At 46.5% G+C, this 7680-nt stretch overlaps 1 long non-coding RNA gene across 6 annotated transcripts in view; it reads left to right on the forward strand.

Moving 5' to 3' along the window:
* Positions 1-7680, forward strand: part of LOC108448935 — a 57822-nt gene that overhangs the window by 27823 nt on the left and 22319 nt on the right. For 5 of the 6 annotated variants that reach the window (XR_001865019.1, XR_001865021.1, XR_001865023.1 and 2 more), the window contains 2 exons: positions 3922-3966; positions 5217-5346. This is a non-coding gene — a long non-coding RNA (uncharacterized LOC108448935). The remainder of the gene's footprint in view (positions 1-3921; positions 3967-5216; positions 5347-7680) is intronic. The other variant, XR_001865022.1, reaches the window with a different exon arrangement.

Genomic DNA, 7680 nt, shown 5'->3' on the forward strand with positions numbered 1-7680 from the left:
CTGAAAGCCATTCCTTCTTGTCCTATCACTTCATACCTGTTGTGAAAAGTCCCTCTCCAGCCTTCCTGTAAGCCCCCTTTAGCTACTTGAAGGCTATAGGATAGATTGGATGTTAGCAAAAATTTCTTCATGGAAAGGGTGGTCCAGCCCTGGCACAGCTGCCCAGAGCAGTGGTGGAGTCCCCATCCCTGGATAGATTTAAAATCCATTTGGATGTGACACTTTGGGACATGGGTTAATGGTGGCCTTGGTAGTGCTGGGTTAAGGCTTGGACTTGATGCTCTTAGAGGGCTTTTCCAACCTAAACAACTCTGATTTATGGTACACAGCCAGCATAACCTCCCTACAACCAACCACATTAACAGTAGCCTCGGTACCTTAACTGAGATCCAACTCTGACTGGTGTTTAGGAAGGGCTGGATTAGCCCAGCCATAAATCCCGTGCTCTGCACAGCTACAATGTCATTGCAGCAACCTGAACCAAGGAGTTTCAACACCAAACTGGAGTTCCTCACCAGCACCTTGTTCAGAACCAGGACTGGATATGTGTTTTTGTCATGTGGGGTGCACATATGATCATGTTTATATGGACTTGCTGTTCAGTGCTGGCAGTGCCATAGGAAGTGCTAAAAAGCCCCGTCTCTATTAAAATCAAACTCAGCTCAAAGCAGTTGAAGCACAAGCATTTTTCCAGCTCTGCTCAGCTTAATTCCTTTGGAGTTAATCTGGCTCAAATAACAGCAGCCATGATTCAGAGACTGGGTAGCAGTGAGATTCTGAGATAACTCTGAGGAAGAGGTCAGACGCTACTTTTGTGGGGTTTTTTTTCCCTTCATCTCTTTTTTTTTTTCTTTTAAAGAGCACAATTCAGATAACTCCCCACTGCACTGTGATCTTCCCTTATGTGATTCCATGAGAGTGTTAGGCATGATTTATACAAGCCCTGCATTGGCTCCACCAGGGATCTAACCAAGCTTTCCTCAAACTTATGCCAACTGGAGGCTGTGCTGGATCTGTCCTCGGACACAGCCCCAGACAGTCTCTGCCCTGCCCTTGGGGATGTTGTTCTTTATTCCTCTCACCCCACCTTTCTCTCCTGAAGCAAGGAGCTGCCTGGCTGGAAAGCAGTGGAGTTTTCAGTGGTGTATGGCTGGGGCTACCACTGTGTGGAGGCAGGAGGGGAGAAAAGAAGGCTGGAGAAAACAATCTCAGGGGAAACCTGACTGCTCTGTGCAGCTGCCTGAAAGGAGGCCGTGGTGAGCTGGGGCTCAGCCTCTTTTCCCAGACAACTGGTGCTAGGATAAGAGGAAACAGCCTTCAGTTAAGCCAGGAAAGGTTTAGATTGGATAATAGGAAAAATTTCTTCACTGAAAGAATGGTTAAGCATTGGAACAGGCTGCCCAGGGAAATGGTGGAGTCACCATCCCTGGAAGTAGATGTGGCACTTAATGATATGTTTTGGTGGTGTTTGGTTGAAGCTTGGACTTGGAAATCTTGCAGGTCTTGTCCAACCTTAATAGTTCTATGAAACCCAAGCTGTTGGTGACGAGGAGAGCTGCTCTGGTTATGAACTTGGAAGGATGTTTTAGAATCTGAGGGGGTTTTACCTGACAAAAAGCTGGGAGTTTGGAAAGAGGATACTGAGCAAAAGAAACAGGGGGCTTTGAGGTTGGTAGCACTGAGGCCAGAGGAAGGAGACCATGGCAAAGATGCCAGGAAAGGCTTTGCTCACAACCTGCTGGGGCAGCAGTTTGGATATGGTCAGATTTGAGTGTGAAGGAGAGGAGCAGAAGGAGGTAGCAAATACCCAGGAGGTGTTTAATTTTTTTTTTTTCTCTAATGTACTGTTATTTATTGAACTTGAACAAGCTGTATCCAGCTCAGAACTGGGAAAAAGAGCCTTCCCAAACTGGGCTGTGCTGCCGGTGCTGGAAGCAGCAAACAGCACAACACTGATGGATAACATCATGCAAGATGCTCACAGTTCAGCTCCCAGCACTGTAGCACAGCACCAATAATAATCGTAATACTTGCTTAATATGTGGGCTTGGAGTGATGTTTCTGGGGGAACGAGCACAGCTCCTCGCAGGCACTTTGATCCAATGCCGTCATTGCTGTCTGGTTATTGCAGACGAACTCGTAAAGCTTTGCGCTGTGCTGAAATTACTGGGGGGAAACAAGACATGACGCGCGAACTGTGGGCTGCAAGAGAGGAACTTCCTGCAAAAAAAGGGCCTGAGTGGATAATATTAATATTTGCCTGGTTTTCCTGAGATGACGCCGTCGCTTTGTGGGGTGACCCCGCCTCCCCCCCGGGCTGTGTTTTACCCTCTCTGAGGGTCCTTTTCCTTTTCCTTTTCCTTTTCCTTTTCCTTTTCCTTTTCCTTTTCCTTTTCCTTTTCCTTTTCCTTTTCCTTTTCCTTTTCCTTTTCCTTTTCCTTTTCCTTTTCCTTTTCCTTTTCCTTTTCCTTTTCCTTTTCCTTTTCCTTTTCCTTTTCCTTTTCCTTTTCCTTTTCCTTTTCCTTTTCCTTTTCCTTTTCCTTTTCCTTTTCCTTTTCCTTTTCCTTTTCCTTTTCCTTTTCCTTTTCCTTTTCCTTTTCCTTTTCCTTTTCCTTTTCCTTTTCCTTTTCCTTTTCCTTTTCCTTTTCCTTTTCCTTTTCCTTTTCCTTTTCCTTTTCCTTTTCCTTTTCCTTTTCCTTTTCCTTTTCCTTTTCCTTTTCCTTTTCCTTTTCCTTTTCCTTTTCCTTTTCCTTTTCCTTTTCCTTTTCCTTTTCCTTTTCCTTTTCCTTTTCCTTTTCCTTTTCCTTTTCCTTTTCCTTTTCCTTTTCCTTTTCCTTTTCCTTTTCCTTTTCCTTTTCCTTTTCCTTTTCCTTTTCCTTTTCCTTTTCCTTTTCCTTTTCCTTTTCCTTTTCCTTTTCCTTTTCCTTTTCCTTTTCCTTTTCCTTTTCCTTTTCCTTTTCCTTTTCCTTTTCCTTTTCCTTTTCCTTTTCCTTTTCCTTTTCCTTTTCCTTTTCCTTTTCCTTTTCCTTTTCCTTTTCCTTTTCCTTTTCCTTTTCCTTTTCCTTTTCCTTTTCCTTTTCCTTTTCCTTTTCCTTTTCCTTTTCCTTTTCCTTTTCCTTTTCCTTTTCCTTTTCCTTTTCCTTTTCCTTTTCCTTTTCCTTTTCCTTTTCCTTTTCCTTTTCCTTTTCCTTTTCCTTTTCCTTTTCCTTTTCCTTTTCCTTTTCCTTTTCCTTTTCCTTTTCCTTTTCCTTTTCCTTTTCCTTTTCCTTTCCTTTTCCTTTCCTCCATCCCTCTCTTTCTTTCATCTTCCCTTTCTTTTCCCTTTTTCTTTCTTTTCCCTTTTTCTTTCCCCACACACCTATCAAGGCAACTTTCTAGTGGTCTTCCATTCCCTTACCACTTAAAAACCAGTTCAGAGGACAGGATCACAGGTTTTTTGGGGAAAATGCACTCCTCCACAGAGCCAGCGAGAAGGGAAAAAGCAAGAAGTTTGGGAGAATGAGTGTTTTGCCAGTGATCATATATTTTGCCACATATCTCTGTGTGTCTGCATTCCTTTTATTTTTCCCCCCCTTGAAGCCCCAGTTCACATGATTAGGTGAGACTCTTGGCTATCAAGTTTTTGAAATAAAGTTCCTAGGCCCCCCCTGGTTTTGGAGGAAAATCTTGAAAACATGAATCTTGAAGACGATAATAAAAGCATCTAAGGATATTATTTTTCAAGTCACATGATGACTGTGCCCAGCATATAATTTCTTTAAGTGTATTGGATCAGTGGGGTTTTTTTAGGAGAACCTGTTGCATTTTCTTCGTGCTGAGGCTGAAAAATGCTGTAAAATCCTCTTGTAATTTGCTGTGTTGATATCAAAGTGGTTCTTCACGCTGAAATTTCACATGAGAAATTTGTCTGTTTCCTTCTAGTGCTTGATCCTCATCCATGTGTGGGTCAGGAGGGTCTCACATGCAGTAAGTACCTTGTGTTTTGTTCTATTTTAATAACATATTCCAGTCTTTGCTGCCCAGATAGGAACCTTGCATATTTATTTCCATGAATGCTGGCATTCATACCCCACTTTTTATGCCAAACTGTGTTTTTTCAGCCAGAAGTTTTACCTGCAGAGTCCCAGCAGTGCTGTCTCCATCAGCGTGTGTGGTTTTAAGGACTGACTGACCTATTGCATGTGTGTGCAGTAAAAAAGTAGGAACATTTCCGAAGCAACTGAAATGAGAGCACCGAGATGGCCTGATAAGGCGTGGATGTTAATTATTAATTTGAATTTATTGCCCTCTGTTAGCACCTCGTTGTCACAGTGCACAAGATTGTCTTTATTGTGCTGGAAGCTGTATTAACGATGAAATAATGCTCGTTGCTCACTTCCCCACCTGCCTTCTCCATTCCCCCCCAAAAAAAAGCTGGAGGAAAGCAAATGTCTTCCTTTTAAAAATGGGAAATTAAGCTACAAAGAAGTGATGTACATGAGAGTGTGCAGGGAGGCTGGGGGGATTTTCATTTTCATCAGTTTGTAGAGAACTTGGGAAAAAAAATGAGTTGTGTTGCTGGGAAAAGCCATGCAGTAAAATTAATTATGAAATGAGTAGAGTCGATTTTTTTTTTTTCCATGGGAAAGGAACCTGTTTTTGAGCTGAAATGGGAGCTGTGTATGACTGAGAATAAGTAATTGGTTTAGCCTCAGAAAATAGACGTTTATAAATGGAGAAAGCAGGGAGTTGGAGATGTTCTGGTTTGCTGTTGGTTTCCAGTTGAGTCCTTGAGCTTTTCAGTAATTTGAAGTGAGAGGACACAGGTCTGCCTGGGCTGTGCTGTCCTCAAAGCTCATCCTGGAGAACAGGAGGCTCAGGGGGGACCTTGTGGCTCTGCACAACTCCCTGACAGGAGGGGGCAGCCAGGGGGGAAGTGGGGCTCCAGTCCCAGGAAACTGTGACAGGATGAAGGGAAACAGCATCAAGCTGTGCCAGGAGAGGCTCAGGTTGGACATCAGGAGGAATTTCTTCATGGAAAGGGTGGTCAGGCATTGGAAGGGGCTGCCCAGGGAGGTGGTGGAGTGCCCATGCCTGGAGGTGTCCAAGGATCTCCTGGACATGGCACTCAGTGCTCTGGGCTGGGTGACAAAGCGGGTGTTGGTCACAGGTTGGATTTGATGATCTTGGAGGTCTTTTCTGGCCAAAATGATTCTGGCATTGTGTGGTCACTGCAGGCTGAATTGCAGCTGAGGTCCAGCAGACCACTGATGGTCAGTGAACACCATGAAGCATCTCCCTCTTTCCATTCAGGAATCACACGTCTCCGATAATCCCTGCAGGCACCAACCAGTCTGAGATGTCGAGGTAAGCCCAGAGATTAAAGGGATTTGTAGTTGTTATCCCACTCGTTGTACATTTTTTGTACAGCATCACTGGCCACTTCCTCGTTCCGCTCGTGTTGCATTAAAAACTTCCACTGTGTTATTTAATCTGTCCAGCAGGGATAGGGGACGGGTTTTATACAGCCTGTGCCTTTTGGCATCTCTCATTCCTTAGGCTCTTGCAAACACAGGCTTAAAAGTCCTGCTGCCTTGGAAACTGGGCGCCATCATTTTTCAAAAAAGGCTTTTATTACGAGCTTAAGAGGTGACTGGTGAGCTTACGAAGGGGGTAAAATGTGAAACTGGAGGGTCTTGTTCCTCTCGACGTGGGTCCCTGGCAAGGAGCTTAGTGCACCTGTCTGTTACTGAGCAGGGCTTAAGGAAAGCAAGCAACGTAATGGGAATAACGTCCTGCCTTTGCAACTTGTATTTGAAAGCACTTCCAGAGGTCTGGACTGCCCCTCGAGGCACAGGGTGGAAGGTGGGGTGGGTTTTTCGTGAGTGTTGCAGGCCCAGAGAGATGCAAAGGGAGAGGCTGTGGGTCAGGGCTTCCTCTGTCCATGGTGAGCTGAGGCTTTGGGCCACCTCTTGGGAGTCCAGGATTGTGTTTGCTGTGTGGGGACAGAATGGGTGTGAGAGCCTGGGATGTAGGGTGGGATGTGCTCTGTGAGGCTGGGCAATCACCAGCTGTGTGAAGCTTAACAAAGTGCTGCATTCTGCAGCTGGGATGGGGCAGCCTTGGGTGCATGGGCACAGTGGGGAATGAGAGGCTGGAGAGCAGCAGGGACAAAAGGGACCTTGGGGTCCTGGTCGACAGAAAGTTGAATATGAGTCAGCAGCGCCCCGGCAGCCCGGAGGGGATCAGGCCCAGCATGGCCAGCCAGGCCCAGGAGAGGATTGTCCTGCTCTGCTCTGGGCTGGGCTGGCCTCACCTCAAGTGCTGGGGCAGTTTTAGATAAGAAAGATCTAAAGCTGTCAGAGAGCATCCAAAGGAGGGACAGAAGATGGTGAAGGGGCTGTAGAAGGAGCAGCTGAGGGTACTTGGCTTGTTCAGCCTGGAGGACACTGAGGTCAGACCTCACCGGGGTCTGCAGCTTCCTCTGAAGGGGCTCTGGGGCACAGGGTGGGATTGTTGGGGTGTCCTGTGCAGGGCCAGGAGCTGGGCCTGATGATCCTTGTGGGTTCCTCTCATCCTGAAGGGCTCAACAGAGGAGCTCTCCCACAAGGGCCCGTGGCTGTGACAGCACTTACAGCAGGAGAGCTGTCCCCAAATGGGGACCTGGTTGACACTGAGTTGCACAGCAAACCTCTGAGTCTGGAAAGTGCGAAGCAGGACCTTGTGGTGGACAAGCCTGGGGATTTGTTGCTCAGGGCTTTACAGAATCCCATAATGGTTTGGGTTGGAAGGGAGCTTAAAGATCATCCCATTCCACCCACTATCCCAGGTTGCTCCAAGCTTCATCCAACCTGATCTTGGACACTTCCAGAGATGGGGCAGCCACAGCTTTTCTGTGCACCCTATGCCGGAGACTCCCCACCCTAATTCCTTCCCAATATCCCATCTAACCCTGCCCTCTTTTGGTTTAAAACCATTCCCCCTTGTCCTGGCACTCCAGGCCCTTGTCCAAAGTCCCTCTCTAGATCTCTTGGAGCCTCTTTAGGGCTCTGAGGTCTCCCTGGAACTTTCTCTTCTCCAGATAAACACCGCCAGCTCTTGCAGCACACCTTAGCAGGAGAGGTGCTCCCTCCCTCTGACCATGACTTCCTTGCAGATGGGTCTTTGGTTTTCCTTCAGGCTTGGATAGAAGTGAGTAAAGGAGCTCTGGGTGGCTCTTTGCAAACCTCGGGGACTTGGGTCAGCCATGTGGCCTCTGTGCTGGCTTCCAGCTCACGGTGACACCCAGGAGGGGTGCACTGACCACTTCATTTAGCCTTGTGACCAGTGGTGGGGCTATTTTTTCCAGTTAACACTGACTCCTGGATCTCCAGGAGGTTTGCTGCTGACTTCCAGGCTAAGTGAAGGGGATTTGTCAGCACTCAGGTCTGTTAGGCTTTGATATAACAGCGTGTTCATCAGGCCCGAGCGTGGTACATGGCGGAGGAGGATTGCAGCAGAATTAGAAGGTATAAAGTTCAAATCTAATTTGAAGAATTTTCCCTCTATCACTTAAATGTGGGAAATGTTCCTGTGGCTTTAGGGATAAAATGTCACACTTCATAAGGAGCATGCGTTTTAAATCTCAGCCAGATATTAAGTGCCGTGTGCCGCACTCCACTTCCCTCTTTGTTAAAAAGCAAAACCCCAAATCATCTCTTC

This window comes from Corvus brachyrhynchos, unplaced genomic scaffold (assembly GCF_000691975.1).
Source record: "Corvus brachyrhynchos isolate BGI_N302 unplaced genomic scaffold, ASM69197v1 scaffold79, whole genome shotgun sequence".
Lineage (NCBI taxonomy): Eukaryota > Metazoa > Chordata > Aves > Passeriformes > Corvidae > Corvus > Corvus brachyrhynchos.